We start from the raw sequence: 23687 nt of genomic DNA on the forward strand, positions 1-23687 counted from the left end.
TAAAAACAGAATAGTTTGGAGAACCTCAGGGCAGCTGTTGGCACTTAATAGGGCAGAGAATACAAGAGAGTGGCCTTCTATCACGTCACCATCATGGAACAGAGAGCAAAGGCAATCACAGAGTCATTAGAGTTAGAAGGGACCCTTAAAGGCCATCTGGTCCCATTCCCTGTACTGAGCAGGGACACTCACAGCTCCATCAGGTGCTCAGAGACCATCCAGCCTGACCTTGGTTGTCTGCAGTCTCATCACCCCTCTGAGCAACCTGTGCCAGTGCTGCACCAACACATTGTATTTTCAGGTCAAACTGTCAAGAAGTACATCCAGCTGTAGCAGCAGGGGCACATTGGTATGCAGAAACACACTCTTCCATTTGGATTTGAGCCAGGAAACAATATCTAGCATCCCTACAGGGATGGGAAATAGGATTTTAAATCTTGCAATCTTCAGCCAAAGTAATTATATGGACAACATCATTCATCCCCCATCCCAGTAGGCAACCATGTGCTTTTCACTTTCAGATACCTTTTGCTTTGTGATGTCTTTCATGAAAGCAGAACAGAAATGGAGCATCCCATTGCTTACAGTCTGAACCCACCTTTAAATTGCATGATGTTTTATCAATTATATATATCTAATTACTGTAGAATTATAGAGACATCATGGGCACACTTATAACTACCTAGGAAAAAAAAAAAAAAAAAAGATCAACACACCATACAAAAACAATGAAATCTGAAGTCTTACAGGCTCAGCACCTATTAAAACAACAGCATGCTGCTTGGCAGTTGCAGGTCCAATGCCTGAAAGTTTAGTGCTATTATCTCTGCTACGTGGTCTCTTCATCACTTAAGTACCTGTGCAGATAAACTGATGTTCTGCAAGATCACTGTTTGTACAGCACTGACAAATAATTTGGTACTAAATTAAATGCTCCCTTGTTCCAATTCATGCCAACAGACAAAGACACCAGGTTTGTCATAGGTTTGTTTGGCCAGCAGTTTCGCCCATTGCTTCTGAAAGGCAGCTAAGTTACCAATTTTGTATTTTTGTCCTCCGCCAACTGATTTGGATATAACAGATTGAATGTAAAGGTCAGAAAGGTGAGAAAATCCACTGGCTGAAGAAGCTAGAATATTTTTTCAAAGCTGACTTAAGAAAATGGAAACTCAGCTCAGTGAATCCATACAGAGTAAAGTCTGTTTTTCATAGGAGGTAAAATTGAATATAGGTGCCAGCAACAACCTACAATTGGCCTTACCACAAATCACTGATTTCATTAAAAGCTGTTCTATGTTTGGTAATGCTGATGACCAACAACAACAACAAACCTCTGCACCTTTAATTCACAAAAACAGACAGCAGAAAAGAGAGCAAGGACCCAAACAGCATTCAGCCCCCAACCCAAGCCACATTTTTTTGATCAACCCACATGCCTTGCTCAGGAGTCCTGCTGATGTTAACAAGGTTTTTGAGAGACAAAGGAAAGGGGTTTTCCAGTCAGACTAAAGCCACTGCACATGGACTGGGTTAATTAGTGCTTACTGATGCTTTGCAGCATACAAAACCATACGTTTATGTCAGAATAAATGAGCTATTCCATTCAGAAGGCAACAAGGCTCTGAGAACAGAAGCTGGCTGCTAAGCGGAGTCCTTCATCCTAGTGGCTGAGCAAAAGGAATAGCAGTCAGGCTATGGTCCTGCAGGTCTTTGAGGTTTTTTTTGTTTTCCTTTTTTCTCCTCAAAATAAGCTACTGCATCAGACCAGAAGTGCACGTGGTTCCCTTAGTGGGTGCTCTCTGGGTGTAGGATCAGAAGGACAGCAGGGTGAGAGTACTGGAAAGCAATGTCCAAGGGCACAACACTCAGACAGGTCATAGCCAAGGTTATTTTGTGATCTCAGGGAAGGAGAACTGAGAGTTAACTGCTAACCACTTTGTGCACTTATATTTAACACAGAGCCATGCAAGGCTTGCATGCACAGCCATTTGCTCTAATACAATCTAAAGATGCTGTTTTAATAGCACTGCTGGCAAGAGCCATGCAGTGCCATCACTGTACATCCATGTCAAATGCAAGTGCCTTGTCACTTTGCTTCATCACCCACACAAACCTCCATACCAGCCCTGACTGCTGCCCATCTGCTAACCTGCTCCATAGCCCCACAGTTAATTTCCTTTGCATGAATCTCACACCACACCATAGTGGGCTTATTTTCTATTGCTACATGATGAGGACTAATTGAAGCTTGCTATGCATAGATGAAAGTAGTCCTGATTGTATCTGGACGCAAGAAAATCTGAAGTGGACCCTTCAGAAATGCTTTAGGGAACCGTTTTGCAAGTAATGCTCACAAGATGCAGGGAAGCTTTCATAAATCAGTGCATGTGATGCTGAGTCAGAATCATAGACTTATTCAGGTTGGAAAAGACCCCTACGATCACCAATCCCACCCCCAACCCACCCCCACCATGCCCATCACAACGTCCCTCAGTGCCACATCCCCACATTCTTGAGCACCTCCAGGGATGGTGACTCCAGCACCTCCATGGGCAGCCTTTTTTTTCTGACATTCAACCTATTCTAGGGGCATCAAAGTGGAGCATTTAGTGTCTCTTCCCTGTACAGCTATTAGTTAGCCTCTGGTGTTGGCAGCATCACTAAAATGCTGCAGCACCTCTGGGAAGGTCCAGGTCCTGAGAAGGTTGAATTCCAGCACACAGTCTGATGAAGCATTATGTTACAGCCACAGTTTCCCAAACATCATCCTGGCAGCATTCAATGAATATCCACTAAGAAATTCTACCTGCCAGCTTCCAGGTCTCAGCAGCTGATAAATGGCACCGTGGATCTGAATTCAAGGTGGGAATTTCCATCTCACCTCCATCATTAGCATCTTACAAGAACTACTTTAAGCTCTGTCCTTTGGGCCAACATGCATTATGCATGGTAAGAATTCCTCCATCCATCTTCCAGAATGCATTATTACTCTTGATAAGGGCTTTCCAAGTCATTTGAAAGGAAGGTGAGCTCACTCGTGAATACAATACACTGCAGCTCCAACTGCTCCTTGCAGAGCCTGAACTGCACCACGATCATTTCTGCTGCGGGCAACGAGCAACAGAAGCAAGGCAAACAAAGGCTACAAATGGATCTCAAAGCATCCCAGCAAGAAGCGGTATCCTACTTCACCTGTATTTTAATAGCAAATTTCCTATTTCACTAATGTGATGCAGAAACACAGCATGAAGTCTGAACTCAGACTCAAGAGGGTTATTTTTACAGCTCGTGGACGGAGGCACAGATGCCTCCCAGCGACACAAAGAAGGCAATCAGCCATGGCCGCAGTTGGTTGCTCCCTTAAAGAGCAGCCATCACATTGATATTTCCAAAAAGGCCACTCCAAGTACAGCTCTGTTCTGATTGTCTTCCAATCCCTCCGAATCAAATGCCAGAAATATTTATGCCTGCTGTATTGCATTATACATCTATATTTCTGAAAAGTAATGAGTTATGACATGACACCAGGCATGGTAATTGAACCTGGGGGCCCAGCCCTGCTGAAGCTGTTTTAGAGCTGTCTGACTTCTGGGGGCACAAGTAACCTCTGGATGGCATCAGGGATGGTAAAAATAAGAAAGACATCCAAACCTATAGACTGGCTTTTCAGCAAGGGAGATGTCTAATTTTATGTCCTCTTTGTTTTGCCCTGCAATGTATTGGAAGCAATTATTTTACATAAATAAAGGGTGTCAGTAAGGTTCAGTTTCTCTCTCTATCAGCTGTGCAACATGGGCATGCACAGAGCGAAGTCTTACCCAGCCATGATTGGGGATGTGTCCTGAAGTTGCATTCTGACATTTATGAGTCTCATTAAATGAGCTTCCTTTATTGATTTGTGTGTTTTTTGTTTTTTTTTTTTCCAAAATTGCAGCATATGAACATTCTTAATTTTTCATTTCTGCTCTTGGCTTTTCATTTAAAGTAATCCTGAGTGCAGTGCCAAGACACGTAGCAGAAATGACCTTCAAGCTTGAGAGAAAATCATTTCAATTTAGAATCTGTCGATAAGCAATAGGCAGAAGCCTTGTACATTTAATAGCATCTATCAAACATTTTCCCTTAAGAACTTGCTGACCTTCTTGGCAGAGGCCATTCAACAACACACCACTTCCACTCAATGCCTTTATCTAAGGGATGGGATGGCTACTGAGTCATTGCTGCACTCAGAAATTAGGTCAGCTATCAACAGCGACAGATTACAGAGCTCAAATTATGTGTTCCTCTCATCAAGCAGACAGAATGCATCTCAGTGGCCTTTCAGTGCCATGCAGTCAGGGCATCCTCATTTCAGCCTGCTCCTGTCTTACAAAACTCATTTTAGGAGCACAACAGTTTAAGAAAGAGACTCCTTAACAACTTGCAAACCCACCCAATGCTGGGTACATCCTGGTTTTGCCAACAGCAAACTGGATAGCAGCCAATGACATCTTTTGCAGTGAATATTCAGAGGAGCATCTCATGCTCTACAGCTGTGAAAGTCAGATCTGATAAGGAGCAAAACTTGCCCCAGTGAATTCCACAAGCACAGCTGACAGCATAATCCATTTCCAAAGCACACATCACGGGAGGGGAGGAGGAAGCTTTGAGCCTCTTTGGTAGTACAGATTGTTGATTGCTCAGTAGAAGAATTACAGACTGAGATTTTTGGAACGGAGCTGATAAATTAAGAAAAGTGTTTTCAGATGATCCGAAGCACTAAGAACACATCTCCTGTATGTATTACCATTTCAGCAGAATGAAACTATCACATTTCCAGGATCAGCTGAGTGACAACGAGCTTCACAGAAGGTAAAGAGTAGCAAGAACACTCTTTTCTTTCATTTCATAGCATGCATTCTTTGCCAGAAGCACTTCTACATTTTCACCAGCAGTCAGCCTGGAAAATTGTGCATGCTGAGGATGCATAGCTCTCAGCCATCCCCATGCAGAGGTAACATGTAGACATCCACACACCCCGAGCAGATGGTGCACCAAAGAATTTCTGAATGCTGAGGGGCCGTGCAGAGCAAAAAGGAATTTTTATGAGCCCACCATGAAGTAGCTGCGAGCACAATTAATTGCTGACTATCAGAATAAATTGAACAAGCTCTGTTGTGATTTGGCATGGGTAGAGGAAAGGCTTCGAGGCAGAGAGGGAACCAATGGATCAGCATCACAAGGACAGAGTCACATGAAATGGGGGCTCTGGAGCTCAGGCCCTCACTGCTGTCCACTCTGGGCTTAGAGATGGATGGATCTGCCCCTGCGGTGACTCTGAGGTGAGCCACAGTGATACCTTCTCTTCTGGCTTGCAAGTCTGCATGGTGAATCAGTGAAGGCTGCATTTTATCCAGAATTATTGATAAAAATACCATTATTTCCTAATTGGAATTTACTTCTGCATATTTATAAGCCGTAAGAATGTTGAAAGTAGGAAATCTACAGCATTAATTCCTTCCACAAAGTATCCCTTTGAATAAGAGGATTTATGAGAACAGAAATGTATTGAAGTAGTGTATCAAACCAGGGAAAAAAAAAAAAAGAAAAGGAAAAGAAAAAAAATCAATCCACTTTTCATTACAAAAAAATAATAATAAAAAACCCAAAACTTTCAGGAAAATCATTACGCAGAGCTTGATTTCTTCCAGACTTGGAGATGAAGGCTCACAACAAAATGCATTTGCTTTCTTCCTTGCTGGCCATTTTTTATGACTCTTGGCAGCGCTGCTAAGTGGAATTGGATAAGTTAAAACTGATGGTTGAAAAGATTGCAAGGAACACGCTGCAAACATGGAAATGCACAAAGAAAAGTCAGGGTTTTGTACAATTCCAGTTTTAGAGCTAAGGTACTTAAATCCTGGAGTATATACTGTTCATCTGTAAGAAATTATATCCTATTTTCTGAGATCACACCATTGCTTTTATGTCATTCAGTGATTTCAAAGGATTTGTGTGGATTTTTTTGTAGCTTTCTTTTTAAAGCTGAAAGCAAATGCATACCCTTATATAAAATGTAAATAAGATTTCACTTGCAGCCAATTCACTCTGCAGTACTTCATACTTCAGCACGCAGAGCACTGAGAGCTCAGGCAGTGCTAACTGTAGAACAGTTACAGATAGAGTCAGTCCATTGCTCACTTCCAGGCTTAGCATAGGAGCAACAAAACCAAGGTTCCTTCCCATTTTGTCCCTTTACTTATTAACAATCATTTTACTACTGAAAAAAAAGGCAGCTTTTATTATTAAAACATCATATTGATAAGCAACAAAATCAAACTCAATCATCATCTTGCTCTATCCAGTTCAGACCCCCAAATCTATGCAGATATTCCCTGCACAACTTCCAGATTTTAACTAATTTTATTGTTAATCAAGAACACATCTGCATTGTGATTGCATTCAGTTCTCTCTTTCTTTTAAGGACACCTCAGAAAGGATCCAGAACAAAAGGTTCACATCTCTCTCGGCCGCTCTTTATGCCCATCTAATTAATCTCAGGATGATTAAAATTCAATACAATAAGAAAGCGGTCAATGCCATAATTAGATAAACGAGCTTCTGCACGAATACTGAAACAATCAAATCAAACAAGCCTCAAATATTTCTCATAAGTGAGGGAACAAATACACTTCAATGGCTGTTTTAAATCCCCGGTGTTCTCAGATGGCCCTGTCTCATCTTCCAGAGAACAACAGTGGTGTCTCCTACTGCATGTAATGTATTTTCTATACCCTTTGAAACTCAGAATATATTTAATACCTTTCTGCATCAAACCCTTTTTGAAATTCTAAGCCACGAGAAATGGCTATTCCCAGACTTGTTGGCATCAAAGGAGCCGAACAAACATTTCCTGTCTGCAAACCCAACCAGGAAATCTTTCCAGTAGCAAAGCAATTCACTACACAACCGTGGCAAGTTCCATATCTTTCAGCACCTTTACATTTTGTATTCATGAGTTACATGGATGTTCTTTGAAATAGAACATTATTCCTGTCTCAATAATCACCTTGTGTTTAGAGGCTGTCAGGAGACATTATTGAAGTCCTCATGAAACACAGTCATGAGAGAGTAAAGGGGTGGTTGGCTTTGTTAGTTACATTGGATATTCCTGGGCAGCTCTGCTCCTCAGCAGGACAGCCTCCTACAGATCTTCCAGTGGTTTAATTTTGCTTAGAAAACCAAGCAAAAACTCAGCCTTGTGCTGAGGCAGGCTGTGGTTCCTGCACAGAACACAGTGGTGACACTGTGCTGTGATTAATGCATTGTGAGCTCATGCGCTGCAATCACATGAAGTCCTTGCAGGACATCAGCTGTGTTAATTTATTAGTAGATGAGAAAAATCTGTATGTCTTTACTCCTTCCTGTGCTTTACCTCATCTCCCTTCACTGCCTCGGCATTTCTCCACCAATGAAGGCATTTTCCTTGCAGAGCTTTACTAACAAACCTTCCCAACAGAAATGCTTTTTGTTCAGGCATCAAACAATAGAATCAGACCTCTAGAATACATTCTCAAACATTTCCAGAATGAAACAAACCACTTACTAGAAAAACCACTTCCTGGTGACCATAAATTGATTTCATCATAGAATTGTTTGAGTTGGAAGGGACCCTTACAGGCCGTCTGGTTCGTCTGCACTGAGCAGGGACACCCACAGCTCCATCAGTGCTCAGAACCCATTCAGCCTGACCTTGGGTGTCTGTAGGGATGGGGAACCGCCGGCTCTCTGGGCACCCTGTGCCACTGTCTCACCACCCTTACTGTAAAACAACAACAATGAAGAAACATCTGCCTTATATCCAATCTAAATCTCCCCTTTTTCAGTTTGAAACCATTTCCCCTTGTCCTATCACATCAGTCCCTGCTAAAAATCCTATCCCCTCCCTTCTTACAGCCCCTTCAGATACTGCAAGGTAGGGCACTGGGCAATGTTCTCTCTGGAAGGTCAGCCCAGCTACCTGCCTGCTCTGCTCCCATGCAGATCATTAATATTTTTTGCCAGCTTCTTCAGCACAGATGAGATTCAGATCCCACATTTGTGTAGGGAGCTACTTTTATGAGCCCATTCATCAAAAGCCTAGGAGAATTTGTCAGCACAACAACAGAACAAATAAAAATGCTCAAAGAGTCCCCTTTTGCAATCCCCACCAGACAGCAGAGAATTCCCTGCAGAAATCTAAAGAGTGTGTTATATAATTCAAATTAAACCTAAGTATAAATTGAAAATTTTAACTGAAAATCCACTATAAAGTGGCAATCTGAGTGAAGGGCAGGAGGGTGTTTAAGGATGGAGCACACAACCTTGTCTTACTATGAGGGTTTTTCTGTTGCTTGAAAACCACAGCACAGAGGTGCCCCAGTGCTGCAACACACTGCTACCCTGCAGTAACTGCTCACACCTTGCAACACAGCACACAGCTGCCTCTGGTTTGCAGAGCTTCCAGAAAAGTCAATCATCTGTCCACTTGCATTGTCCACACCTTAATCATTTGCTGTTATTTAGGTATAATCTGCAGCCTATTGGACCCATGTTTAAAAGTTTCTCCTTGTTTCCTCCTGTTATTTGTAATTTCATGCAACTATTATTAACAAACATCATTCAACCTGTCTCAGCTTTGGGAAAAGCAGAGTCTTTCTCTGTACTCATGCCATCAGTGAATGAGGCTGTTCCCATAAAGCCAGGGAGAACTGGAGTTTTTCTCCTTCTGGCTACACTCACCATGGATGCTATCAGCCCTAATTCCTCACCAAGAATTCAGTGTCAGGAAAGAGCAGGCTTGTTATCCTCTTTCCCTCCTTCCTTGGGCTGCACGTCCCATCACCAAGGGCATATTCTTAGCAAAACATACCTCTCTTTATTCACCCAATGTCAGAGCTTTCCAGCCCCCCAAATGGCAGAGAATCCCACAGCTTAATCCTGACCCAGTGAGAAAACAGCCGAAAAAAACCTCACTGTGCCTCCAGACCAAGCACCCCCATTGCTCTAGCAAGTAAATAAATCCCACGCAATAACCCATTAATGCCTCACATTTTGTGCTTTTCAGCATTCTCACATTAATTGCCAAATTATATTAACATTTAAAAGAGAAGGGGAACAAGAATGTCACCTTGGTTGCCAGGGAACCTTGAGAAGCAGAGCTTCTTTCAGCCTGCCTGCTAGCTGAAGTGTGGGGCTGCTGCCCCATAGGGAGACTGCTATTTCACAGCACTCTGCAAGACTGCAAATTTAAGAAATCATGGGAGAAGGTCAACACTGCAAATCCCTGGTGCCTCCAGGCACCATAGATATCTTGCTTCTCCATGGAAAGAGTTGCATAGCATTCAGAACAGCTTTGCTAGATGAGAGCATCATTTGCCAGTGACCCTAGATAGGATGTGGGGCTTCCCAAAAAGGAGCTGGGACTGTCTCTGGAAGAACAAACACGTTACAAATCCCACAGTGTCTGAATTTTCTTGTTCTCATGTTTTTTTTTTCTGTCTCAAAATAGGATTTTCTAGTGGCTTAAGCTCCCAGCAACAGCCAAGGGAGTTGAATCAGATCATAGATATGTGTATATAAATGGTTCTGCAGAACTATGTAGAAAGTCAAAATGACACGACCGTGGTGAAATCATAACATATCAGTTTAATGCAACTCCAGCCATTTGCTGTGACAGCAGGGGCTAACTTCAAAACGAAATACATATTCAGTATCACTGGAAGTGATTATAAATCCCCTGTGCTTGCAAGCATAGCCCCCAGATGCCTCCTCATTTCCCCAGGCAGCTCCAGTGCTGCAGATCAGGAACAGCACAAGTGGAGAAGTGCAAATACAAGGTCAGTGCCAGTGAGACACAGAGCTGCAGAAGGTCTGGGCCAGCCCTGCTTCTACACCTCCTTTGCACCCCTGCATTCCCACCCCTGCTCCAAACCCACAGTGAGACAGTGCTGTCTGAGTCAGTGTGCCAAGAAGATCCATGCCCCAATTATCCAGCATCCTTAGCATGGTAAATAAGACCCCCCAAAATGACATATTTTCCCTATTCTATTTTTGTTTTTTAATTGTGGTTTTTTTCCCCCCTCCTTCCCCCTTCCCATTGAGGCACTCTGGCTAACTTTGCCTGGCAATCACATCTCGTTTGCTTAATAATGACAGGGAATATTTGTGGGTGGTAACAACTTACAGTGCTTTGATGTATGTTAGGGAACAGAAAGAAAGGTACCCGCAGCAGGAGATGGCAATGATCAGAAGAAACAGAGTTTCAGGGGATTAACATATTCCATCATTTTCTCCCAGTTTCCAGCACCGTGTGGATTACAGCCCAAGTGCTCACTGATAAATCACCATCAGGGCACTGGAGAGTGCAGCAATACTCACATGGCTGCACTAGCAAAACCTGGTCAGCTTCTGAGCTGTCACTAACACTGCATTCATCTCTGATGGATGATGCTCTGGCAAAGCTTCTTCCTCATTGTCATGGCCTGAAGAAGAGAGCTTGGCTCACTGACGAGCTTGCAATTAAGATGGTTGGACAAAGAAACTGCAGCTGCTTGGAGTTTTAGAGGAGAATGTCTCAAAGAGCAGGAGCAAAAAAACTGCCTTTCATCACTGCAATTTCCAGAAGCTTGCTAGACATCTCCAATTGAAAGGAAGGCTACAATTGTCAGTGAAACCATACACAGAAAAGCCCGCATCCTTGCAAAACTCCCTTTGTGACCAGGCTGTGTGTGTGAGCTCACAGACCCCAAGAGCCCACAGTGCTCCTGCACACCCAGCACATCCTCCTTGGCACTGCGTTTTGGGACTGGGACCATTTGTCATTCCCAATGTTTTCCTAGCCACATTTAACAACATGTCTGGATGCACTGTTCCTCATGCAACTATCTCCTTAATTTGTATGGTCATAGAATAAATTGGGTGGGAACATGCCTTGTGGTCCTTCCCCATGCATCTTCAAGATGCCCCTTGGTCCTTCCTCCTTATAACCCGTTTCTTTGAGTTGTTAGAGAATCATGGAATCATTAAGGCTGGAAAAGACCACAAATATCACTAAATCCAACCCCAACCCACCCCACCATGCCCATAGCCATGTCCCACAGTGCCACATCTCCACGGTTCTTGAACACCTCCAGGGATGGTGACCCTACCACACCCTGGGCAGCTGTGTCACTGCAGCACCTCTCTGTCTGTGAACACTTTCCTAATATCCGATCTCAACCTCTGCTGACACAGCTTGAGGCCATCACCTCTCATTCTATCACTGTTACCTGGGAGCAAAGGCCGACCCCCATCTCACATCAACCTCCTGTCAGGAAGTTGCAATTTGTCCATCCTTCACCTGTCTCCAGGCTGAGCAGTTCCTTCAGCCCTCACCACGCTCTACACTTAATATAAGAACACCAAACAAAGAAAAGCAAGTAAACAGTAAAACACACAAACCAACCACACAGGAAATTCAGAATAAAAACGCCTGCTAACTCTCTGATCTCCAACTTATACCATTAAAGTTTCAACTTCTTACATATATTCCATACTCCCAGCCTTTCTCTGAATTTATATGCTTGCTTATAACTAGGGGGAAAAACAAAACAAACCATTAAGGTTTTTTTAAGGGTTTTGCCAAGGCAAAATGTTAACACTGTTATTCCGGCTCAGACTTCCAGCGCTTTCAGAAATTGCAAATTTCCTCATGCTAATCCTATTCATTCATATTAATGCATGGGAGATCAGTGTTCATCTGATCAAAATGCATGCTCAGTGTTGTGGGCTTATTTATTTTAAATAAGGTTTATCATCAGAATGCAACATTAAGAGAACATTAATGCTGTGAAGGCAGCAAGGCTTGCTGAATTGCTTTGTGGATACTTAAACCAGACTTAGGACAACTTTATCCAGAATATATCAGGAGTTAATCAAGTGGTTTGTGGGAATTACAGAGAGGGGAATTAGGAGACATACAGGACACAGTGTCTGTGCCCATTAAAATGATAATCTTTGAGTGATTTGGTAAAGGAACATAAATCCAGATAGGGAGAAAATTGTATCAGAAGTACCCCAGAGTGTCACAGGATATCTGAGGATGCAGCCTAAAGTCTCTTCATGTCATTTTGTTTTACATAGGGGAACAAAGCCAGTTGGCTCACAATACTCTTCAAAACCTGTCACAAATGACAAGGTACAAAAATTCACTTAAAGATCCACCTGAAGTCGTTTCTGCAAAGATTAAAAAAAATGTATTTTTGGAAAAATGGCACTGATACATTAGCTCAGAGAAAGCACAAGAGATAAGGGCAAAGGCTGCAGCTTTGTGCATTCCACTTGCATGTTGTTCTTATTCTTACACATTGCATGGGTGCTTGAGACCTGACGTCAAGAAGCTAAGAGAGATGGACATGGTTTGACTGGTACTACCTCTCCCTCTTCCCTACAAAAGGAATTTAAGGCTTGCAAAGTTGAATACATTCTGTCAAATGTGTTTTATATTTTGATTTTGGTATGTCAGTTGTTTTCTTTTCCACTGCCAGTGAAAAGACATCCATCCCATACAGGAACCCAAATCCAGCTGCTTATAGAATGAGTTGGAAACAAGAAGGGGCAGCCAAGGATGAAACTGCTCAGACAGTTTTATGGGAATTGCACAGTCCATCTTCAGAGCATCTTTTTATGCCCTTCACCTGACCTGATTTTATTGTAATTTCCATGACTATCCTAGAAAATATTGACTTCTTCAGTATATTTCAATTTCTCTCATTGCTAAAGCTGAAGAATCTCTGGAAGCTCTGAGAACCTCAACCACTATCAGAACGAAGATCCACACTCATTATTCCAGCTTGTTGCTGCAATGTTCTCAAGTAATGAAGCACAGCACATAATCTGGCTGGTCATTTAGCTCCGGAGGACAGAAAGATAGAATTAAATAACAGCAGAACTTGCACTCCTATAAAAAGATATTTTTGAGCCATTCCAAAGAATGGATTTTTCTCCACAGTTTAATTTGCTATCCCTGAGGAAACTATACATCCGAATCTGAACAATCACAAGAACAAAAGCCATTGAATTTGATGAGCCAAAGTTAAAGGTTTTTCTTATCCTTTAACTCCCTACAGGATTGGTAGCACTTTGCGTTCCACCTACAGGTCATTCCAACCAGCCTGCATAGCAGCCCCAGCAAGGCTCCCTCTCCTTGCTCCAGTGCTGAGGGACAGGGTCCCTACTTAAATCAAGCTCATGCTTCATTAAAACTTCTTAGAGCAGTCCTGCACAGCAGGGCACTGCCCAAAGCCAAGAAGGTTTCAATGAGCTGGAAACCAAGAGCTCCCCAGAGCGCCTGGAGCAGCACAGAGCAGGCAGATGTTGGGCAGTCAATGGAAAGTCCCCCACTGTTCTCACTGGGCTTGAGTCAGGGCTTCAATTATTTCAGTTCATGGCAGGAACCCTCTGTGGGCAGTGTAGAAAATGGAGTTGCTCATAAGGGCAGTCCTAAGGGAAGGGCCAGTTCACAAAGTCTCCATTATATGAATAAACTGATGCTCTTCAACGTTTTATTTTGGGTTTGTGGTGTTTTGTTTTGGTTTTTTTTTTTTTTGTTTGCTTGTTCCTTTTTCATTTTTTTTTTTTTTTTTTTTTTTTTTTTTTTTTAACTGGGAATGCTCAAAAGCAAATGCTATAAGGAAAGAGCTGTGACAACACATGTGGTTGCTTTCTTCCATTTTCCAGCTCTAAGAAGAGCGATGAGATCATCTGCATGCAACCTAAGCCATCATGCACACCATCTCATCATCCTAACATGGAGAAGATGTTTGACCACAGCAACCTCTGCAACAAAACAGATGAACCATTTCACAGCCCTCACCACCACGAGGACAGAACAATTACCAGCACTGAAGCATTTTTCATGAATGCAGCCTTTGGGAAGCTGCTGGAGATGGGACTGAAATAGCAGCTCTTTAGGAGCCTCCTTACAGCCAACCCATGGACATTTTTATGACCTAGTTAACACTGATGGCCAACATTAGCAAACCCAGCCCATGGCAGAGCACCTGGGTAAGGGCTCATCCACACACACTGCCAAGCACTCACAATAGAAACCAGCTGCTAGGTTTGCTCCCGCAAGGAGCTTGGCTGAGGCAGCAGCACTGAAGCCACCAGCCCTGGAGAGCTCATTTCATGCATTTCTTTTTTCCTTTTTGCCCCAATTTTTGCACTGTTCTGTCCTCTCTCTTCCCCCTCTCACATACACAGCCTTAAAGGAAATGAAGCCTTGGTTGGCTGCTAATTAACAGCTGGGAAGGGGTAGAAGCACTGCAGGTCTGGCAAACAACACCGACACAGCACAGAGCATCCCACAGAGCACTGCATTCCTATAGGGGACATAACACTGCCCTGGGGCACTCCCTGACCTTCTAAGGGCAGCCCTGACTGCACCCATGAAGCAGCTCTGCATTTCACCTCCCAGCACGGAAGGGTTTTCTGGCAGATGAAACTCCACGATGGCTGTGATTAAGAATCATCTTGTAAAGGTTTTACAAATTAGCTGCAGCTTTAAGTATTCTGAGCACAGTTGCCAAATGCTAAGACAGTGCAACCTCAAAGCTTCAGCCAGGGCTGCAAAGACCTGGGGTTGTGTTTTGTTGTTGGTTTTTAACAGTTCCCATCAGATAGCAAGACACTGGGACTGAACAGACTGCAAGCAGAGGGTCAAATAGCAATTTCCTCCCTCCTGTTATCAGGCTTTGGGCTTTCCTTTTTGCAGAATTCGTGGATCAGTTCAGTAAAACACAGCTCTGAGCCAAAGAAAGAAACTGATTCTCTTGGGAGTTCTTTTTGTTTGGGTTGTTTCAAATCCAAGCAGCTGAAAGTTGCATACATGAGAGCTGCATGGTTTAAAAGGAAGACAACAAATCTACTGTCATTTGAAGTTAACCACAAAGTCAGCAAGTGCTCTCACTTCTCAGGGGAGCAGAGGGGCTTTGGAGAGTTGATTCTTTTTCTTTGTAATTTGTTTTGCATGATTGAATCAATCCAAATGGCCTTTGCTGGACAGAAGCACAAAGAATCTCTTCTCATTATCGGGCATTTACCTCTGTAGTAACACAAGGGACTACAGTTAGGAGAGATTACATTGCACCCAACAAACTTCTGGTGGCGATTCCACAGTGAAAAGAAGAAGTCAGGACCCACAGAACAAAAAACCCCGTGATTAAATGTCAAGCTGCATGATGAGAGCAATATGTGTATTCACATACACGTGCATAGAAGCTCCCTGCTTTCAGAAGTTCTCTGGCTGCAGGAACATTCAGGCAAATCAGCACTCAGAGCAAGTTGTTCAAAAAGCATCTATACGTTCAGTAGCAGCATATCATAGGAGTTTAGATGCAACTTGGCTTCACCTACAATGATCTCAGGAATAAAAGAAATCATGATGGACTAGTTAATTACAGCTTTCCTATTCAACAAGAATGATGCTACTCTGCTTTAATTTTAACATCAGAAAGAGGTGGTAGAGAATAAAAGAAAAACCAGGTAAGAAATGTATGATTTTGTTAAATTTAATTGGTGGCTTTGCCAACCCCAGCTGACATTCGTAGAAAGGAGGACATTACATGCAAATGATCCCAGCAATTACTGCCTTTCTGCAGTTAGCACCCAGTTGGTTCCACAGGGCCTTTGCCTGTCTTTCTACATGCTGTGGAGCAAGTGTTGTGTTCCATCCCCTCCTCCACACAGCCAAGTGATTGCTGTCCCCAGTCTGCTCCCTTCAGCAGTGATTTGCTCTGATCTGTGCAAGGGCACTCCGTATCTGCTGCTGCACCACTAAACGAGCAGAAATTGGGCAGACATAGGAGATAAAGATATTGCCCTAATGAATTACATTTCTCTTTACCCTACTGTCCGTTACAGAGGAATCTGAATTGAAAGCTCATTTCCTCCTCCCCCAAACACCAGCTTGTGTGTGCTAATACCTATGAGAGCAGCAGAGCAGTGAGATGCCTGAACCCACAGCACTGGGGAGCATGGCTCAGCTCCTTTCTGCCTCCATCTCTCCTTGCTTTAGCTTTCCACCAAGCCAACTCAGCACAGCGTTCAGCTGTGCCCACGCTGTGGCTGTCAGCGCAATTCAGGGCACTGTTATCTTGGGGTATAGGAGCTGCTGCCCTCAACACTTGGAAAAATCACCTTAGCATTTCATGCCAACGTTTTGTTTGCCTTTGCTCCACGTGGCTTCCACCCTTTGGGCCTTTTTTCCCCCCCAGTGAGCTGAAAGCAGAAGGGAACAGCCCTGAATTTCATATTTTGTTGCATTAAAAGCACGATGCAGCTCTGCATCAAGCAAGAGGGTGACCTTGTCACAGCCAGCCCCAGATGGGCACAGCCTTAGCACTGCTGCAGTCCCTGATACACGAGGTGACCTCAGCAGCGCCTGCACCCTGGCACCCACACCTTTGTTTGCTGTCACAGCAGATTGCAGGAGCTCTGAGAACTCAAAAGCATTTGGTTGTGGTATGAGGAGTTCTGCCCTCCCTAGGGGGATGCTCATTTTGGGTACAAGCCTCACTTTCTTTTGGGCCATTCTGGATTGAGTCAGCCTTTCCTCCTACTCTCAAAAAGAAAAGCGTCTCACTCTTTTGGTTGCAGCATGGGACAAAAAATAGCTTTGGAGAACCTGGCTGTGCCCACCAAATAGAGCCCCACCACCTGCCAGCCCCTGCCAGCCCCTGCCATCTCAGCACAGAGTCTGTCACACTGCTCTGCTCCCACTTCCCCATGCTACAAGGAGACAGATGGTGAAGAGGAATTTTAAACCAGCTCCTGGGCAGCCTCTCTCAAGGAGGGTTTGCAATGATAGAGGAGCAGACTGACAGAAAGGCATCACAAAGCAAGATTTTGATAAATTTTGCAGAATACCCAGCGACCTTTAATACCCAGGAACTGATGAGCAGATTGGCAGGGGATGTATAGAGCATGTTCCATGTGCCATCTATGTAACAGTAATTTTGAACAACTGCAAAGCTGTCCACCTACCTGTTTAGAACTTCAGCTATTTTCCCCATGAATCACAAGGTGATGAACTTACCTACCAGATCAGGACAGTGATCCAGCAGTGGGCTGAGCCCTGCATAAAGCCCCACTGCCTTATCAAAGCTCTCTGAACTCCCATGTCTGCTAGTGGATCATAATGCAGGACTGGGATTTTTGTGTTGTCTGCCATGAATTTGACTTATTTCCTTTAAAAATACTACCGCTGTGAATCTAAGAAAGATTAGCCTGTGTTTACAGGGGAGATGAAATAACTGAATGGATATCTCTGCCATACCCAGAGCTCTCAGTGTGGGAAGCACCTACAGAGTCTGCAACCCAGAGCCAGAGAAAACATCCTCTATATTACTCTTACCATGGAAGCATTTAACATGTGATACATATAATACACATAGCAAAGCATGTCCTGATTGATCCACTTTCACACAAGACAGAGAGTTAACAAATGATGAATTTCCAGTCTGCAAACCTGGGCAGTTCCCAGAAGGGGTAGAAAAAGAAAAGGTGACTCAAACAGGTGGCCTGATAGATCACCCTCCGGATGGAACTAAAAGCGCTCCATACCTTTGGGGATGAAGATGCATGGACTTAACCATACCAGATATTAAGTTATCCATAGCCATTACAAGACTTAAAATAACTGGGGATCCCTGCTGAAACCATAATGAAGAAGCATCTAGCTGCAAAGCACGCAAAGCAAGACCCCTCAGAAGATGAGCAGAGGAAACTTGCAGTATTCTACTGCACCATGAGTAGGGACACTCAGTGCCAGCACCTCCCCAGATCCAGCGAAGGAGCTGGACTCATTTCTCCCAGTTGAGTCCATCTTTCTCTTGAAAATGCATGAAGAGCCTTCCTGACAAATCATCCTCCTCCCTGTAAAATTGCTTAATCAAGATTTCCCCATGCAGCTGGCTTATTTGCATCCCTCCTATTGCATTAATATATGCAAACGGATGGCGCTGCTGATGCAAGCAAAGGAATAAAAGGTCACTGAAGCAAGTTTAATTAAAAAGAAAGTCTGAACTTGAGCAAGAGTTAGCTAAACTGAGACATATTGATTAGCAGAACTAGTTTTAATTATTACAAGACAACCACAAGTTCACTTTGATATTGAACAGAGACAGTCCTTCAGATCACACTATCTCATCTCTCTGACATTTCCAACCACTTGGGAGATCGGTTAAGCTAAAAACACTAGATAAATAGCTGTGAGCAAGCAGAGGTCTGCAGCCTGACACAGGCAGAGCCCCTTCTGTGCTGAGAGATCAAAGCAGATGCTGCTATACAGTATTTTTCTGTGGGCCAGCAAGGCCATAAGCCATCTGTGTAACACCATGCAGACCCCTCAAAGAAGTAGACGGTCTGGGCAGGAAAATCTAATCTATATTTTTTTCTTTGAACCTTAGTATCCATAGGACAAACAGAGGCATAGATAGTGAGCTATCTATGCTATCATAGATAGTGAGCCATCCCTGCACAGTGAAGGGCAGCGGGGCACCTCTGGGATGGTGACCTATCCAAGGGCAGGTTGCTTCTCCCATCACCTGCGCAGCACATCCATGAACTCCAGCAAACATTTTGGGGTGATGCTTTTAAATGCACCATTCCCCAGGGTAATGAGTCACATCCATCAAAGCTCACATTTTCTCTGTTTAACCCTCTTCTTCCTCAGAGTACCATTTTTTCTGTAGCAAATGAGAAAGACTGACTGCATGTTAGCTCCATCACACGTGTGACATGACAGGGAAGCAGTTGCTAAGCGACTACCTTGGGGGTGAGGGACACATTATAGAAATGTTTGCAATCATCCATGAGGACGCACACACTGGGGTCTGATTCTGATGCAGTAAGAGAGGCAAAGAAATGAGCCCAACCTCTGCACCGTAGGTGAGATTTAATCGAAAAGAAGCTGCTCCCAATAAGTTGTTTCAATACCCTGAACATTCTGATTATCAACGAGACCGAGCAGAAACACAGAGCACCTGGAAAATAGGTGAGACTTTTAATCGTGTCCAACTCCTGGGTAAGAGCAAAAAATGAGGGCAAACGTCTGCCTGAGCAAAACAGGGGAGATACCATCAGATGTGAAAAGCTAATTGAAATTATCCCAGTGTAACTAGAATAATTAAGCTGACACTCAGTTCTGATAGGAGCTAATTCTCCTTTGAAGGAACCTGCCCTGCAGCACCAGCCAGGCAGCATCCCTGCCACCCAACCCTCTTCACCCAGCATCTGCACTACTATGAGAACAGACACCACTGTTATGAAAGAGGAACCAGGTCTCTGTTTTTCACTTACCTTTGTATCCTCCAGTTCCCTCCTACTTGCCTCAGCTCCTACCCAGCAGCATCAAGCATCCTTTTTCTCTATGCCTCACACTCACTTCTATTGAGTCCTTCCAGCTCTTCCCTGAGTCCATTGGCTACAGCTTGTATTTTCCAGCTGATCTCTCTGAGCTGGAGGGCCAAACCCAGCTGGAGCTCATCTCCACAAGCCCCGTGCCCTGCGGTCAGCTTTGACCATGTCCTCTGGAAGTGCCTGAAGTCAATCACCTGCAGGCTGCAGTGATTAGCAGAGATTGTACTTAGATCAGCAGCAGCCTTGTGGAGCTCAGGAGCTTTGATTTTGCTCGACAGGAGAAAGAGAGGTGAAAAATATTCCAGGCATAATCTCAGCCAGTCAGGTACATTTTAAAGAGATAAAAAGAGCAAAGATTTTTTTTTTTGTTATGAGTGGAAGTGATTTACTTATTTTTCATGGGAGTGAATGAAGCACCCAGGGACGAGGTAAACAGCATGCTAAAAGGCACCTGACCTAACATTCACAGCAGGAATAGGAAGAAATTCAGCTAGTGCTTTGAGTTGGTGCAGAGCACAGGGCGAAATTCCACCCAACTGAGGAGCTTTTGCAATGAGAACTCACAATTTAAAGGTTACTGCCACAGAGAGGAGAGGCTGGGTCTCTAGAATCGTGAAGGCTGAAAAGATCTCTAAGATCCACAAGTCCAATTCCAACCCACCATGCCCATAGCCTCGTCCCTCAGTGCCACATCCCTATGGATGTGGAGCACCTCTAGGGATGGTGACCCCACCACTCCCTGGACAGCCTGTGCTGGTGCCTCACCTCTTCCAGAGTAGAAAACATTCCTAATATCCAACCCATTCAATTACATCTCCTAACAAAGCGCATTCCAGATTATGGGTGAAAGCAGAGAGGAAGAGAGGGTACACCTGGTGTCCACAGCACAAGCTGGGGGAGCTGCTCTGGGTGTGATGGTGAGCAAGAAGTCACAGTCTCCCCACGGTGCCCTATCATTCACCAGGCAGCTCCTATGAGACTTCCTGAACACCGCTGCACTCTTTTCAAGCTGCAGTCATTAAAATGCAGGCTGAGTTCTTGCTGGCTTCCCTTGGCTAAGTCAAGAGAGCTAAAATCCACTCGTAAGTACTCTTAAAGTTCAGTCGCTGCTGTTTGTACAGAGCTGTGCCGCAGAGCCGAGAACAAAGCATCTCAGTGTCAAGAAATCAAGGAGCCTGTCCAAAATCCCCCCACGGTGGCAATCAGTTTAATCTCTATCTGAAAAGTGTATAAAAATGTGAACAAGAGAATATTTTTTTTCCAGCCCTTCAAATCAACACATTTAAAAATAATATGTACAGCTTTTTTTCTTTCTTGTGTGTGACTTCAGCTTTTTTGAGTTATCTCCATAACTATGGGCAGAGCTGAGCTGTCTGCAGGATGAGCTTCCCCACATGCAGCACCTAGATTGCCCTGTCCTGGGAAAAGCTGATGGTTTGTTTGCTGAAATGCAGACAGTTATGACATCCCAATATAAATACCTATGGTATGGGAACATTGCTATTACACACGGTTGTTGTCACAGAAAGATTTTCAGTCTTATTTTCAGATGGATGCAGCAGAACAGATAACTGCTGGAATTATCAATACCCACATTCCTTGCTTCTGGACATTGGACTTTTTACAAATCAAAGGGCTTTCATTAAAAATCAGTGGTCACCTAAATTTTTCAGGTGTATTATTTCTGGGTCCTGACTTGTTTGGGTTCTGGACTCCTTCTATCACACCGTGCTCCATGTCAAACCCCTCTGAAAATGCGATGCTCCAAATGACACAGCACCACACAGGATATCTCTCTAATAGACTCTCCTGCTTTTTATCTTCTTTCACTTCAAAACACAAAACATTTCCAGGCACTCCAGAAAGCCAGCATGGACTCCACAGTGCCCCAAGATCAATCTGCAGTTTTAATGTACTTTTGTCAGAAGATATTAATGCAGCTAATGGCAACATAATGAGGCAAGGCTTAACCCAGCTGCATGACAACTGAAGGAGATGAATATTATTTCACTGGATCTAGTCCTTTTGCAGAAAAGACACTTGTCTGTCTGGGTGCCAGACAATTTCCTCTGATGTGAAATCTACCTTTCAGCCAAAAAATAAGAGCTACATTTGACATTCAGAGCTTAAGCCATCTTAATTTGCGCTGATAATTTGTGGTTTTGAGGAAGTTACCATCTGGAACAACTATGAGAAACATCAGAAGATTCTGGGAAGAGGTAAAGCACATAAAAGCCATTCATTCACTCCTGGGAATGTGGTTTCAGGTGTTCAGATGAGCAGCGCTGAACAGAGGCAACATCCCTGCATCTCACTGTCATTTTCAGGGTGGGATAAATCCTTCCCATCCAGTGCTTTTGTGGGGATGCTCTACATCTCTTCACTTCCCCAGATTTTGCTTAATTTATATGAGAATATTTGCTTATTCATGTATCTCCTGATATACTATTCATATATTATTTATATGAACCTCTTGACTCATATAAATGAATTATATGAATTGTAGAAATCAGTTGGCAATGTCACCAAGTCCAGCATGGCAAAGAAACCAGTGCAGTTCTGATAGAGCCTTTTGCTGCTACTGGGGAAGACAACTCTGCACAGCCCAGCTTGCTGGAGGCCCAAATATGGGTATACATATGCATTTCTGCTTCCTTTGGAAAGGCTCCTTAGTCTTTCCTGGCTTAATGCAATTCATGAGAACTGCAGGATTTCACAGCAACCCTTTCAAGTGCCTTCATGCTGAAGGTAGAAAAACAAACAAAAACAATAAGAAAAAAAATGAGATCCTGCCATGGCAAAGGTTGAGAACCCACCCCCCAGTGTGTCCACCCAGCCATCACCAGGAGCCACATGCTTTTCTACTCTACCTACCACAGCCCCTCTGCAAATAGACCAAAGCTCAGCACTGCTTCCAGCCATACCCATCAGACAGATTTCAGTGGGGATCCATCCAACCATGAGAATGGCATTCACGAATAACCCACCAATCAGCCATCTGCTAAAAAAGCAGAGTCAATTAGGCACCTCTTGGTCTCTCTGGGTCAGTGAAGCACCCCTGGGTGGATGGGAGCAGCCATGAATGGTTCTTCCCACCTCCCATATTTGTGCCACTGGGACCAGGAGCCTCATACTAAAATAGCTTTCATTCTCATCTGTTTGCTCTTCATATTTTATTTCAGATCTGGGACTAATTTAGTTGAAGATGCTCAGTAAATGCATACTGTATGTTGATAAATTATTAGCCTTCTTACATAGCATGCCATTCAGTAAATCCACAGAGAGCTCCTTACCATTCCCTACTGTGAATCAAAGGACATTTGCTTAATAACTCCACATCCAGATGTGTTCAGTGAAGCACAGGGAAAGTGTCGTTGTTTACCAATCTGAGAGAATGTCCTAGATCCAAGAAGACATAAATCCTACCCAGACCAGCTGTCAGCTACGTGTGTGCCTCTCTTTGGAAAATCTACTTTAATAAAGGTAGCACAAACATCTCACTACAAGCCTGAGCTCAACACAAACAGAGGTGCTGGCTACCAAACAATAGGCATATGGATTTTTTCCTATGGAAGACTAGCAATAAATTGACTGGGACACAAGCTCTCACCTGCATTAACTCTAGGTAAGTTCACCTTTCTAAGCTCATTCCTTGCAAAAGCTATGAACAAGCTGAAAATTCACCTCCAGCTGTTTCTACTGACTTTGTTTTTTTTTTCACTTCTCAACTTTACTTTTGGAGCTGGCCTGGAATCCTGTGCTGCCCATTCTTAATTCCTTTTTTTTCCCTTCCTTATTAGCAACATATTCTACATTGCTTTATTCATATTTTCAGTGACAACAAAAAGCAAGAAGAAGTAATACGACACTGGAAACACTTAAAGGTTGGCAACAAAAAGATGCTTTGGCCAAGTCATAGTATCATAGAATGGTTTGGGTTGGAAGGGACCTTTAGGATCATGTAGTTCCAACCCCTACTGTGGCAGGGACACCTCCCAGTAGCCCAGGTTGCTCACAGCCCCATTCATTCAGCCTGGCCTTGAGTGCTTCCTGGCCTTGAGTGGAACCCACAATCTCACTGGGCAACCTGCTCCAAGTCAAGAACACCTCTTTTAGCTTTGCCTTTTATGAACTGATGAGAGATTGCTCTCTCTCGTAACCTCAAAACTGAAATGCAGAATCTCAAAAGTGCAGCCTCAAAAATGGTTGGGTTATTAACTACTGTGCTAAGATTATTTGCTAAATTACAGCATGGAAGTATTCTCCAG

At 43.6% G+C, this 23687-nt stretch overlaps 1 long non-coding RNA gene across 1 annotated transcript in view; it reads right to left on the reverse strand.

Annotated features, from left to right (window-relative positions):
- LOC128076047 (uncharacterized) overlaps positions 1 to 20290 on the reverse strand; it is a 33722-nt gene extending 13432 nt beyond the window's left edge. Inside the window, exon 1 of the long non-coding RNA XR_008204229.1 lies at positions 19360 to 20290. This is a non-coding gene — a long non-coding RNA (uncharacterized LOC128076047). The remainder of the gene's footprint in view (positions 1 to 19359) is intronic.
- Between the last annotated feature and the right edge of the window lie 3397 nt (positions 20291 to 23687).

The sequence above is a fragment of the Tympanuchus pallidicinctus genome, unplaced genomic scaffold, assembly GCF_026119805.1.
Source record: "Tympanuchus pallidicinctus isolate F22 unplaced genomic scaffold, pur_lepc_1.0 scaffold13, whole genome shotgun sequence".
NCBI classification, from domain to species: domain Eukaryota; kingdom Metazoa; phylum Chordata; class Aves; order Galliformes; family Phasianidae; genus Tympanuchus; species Tympanuchus pallidicinctus.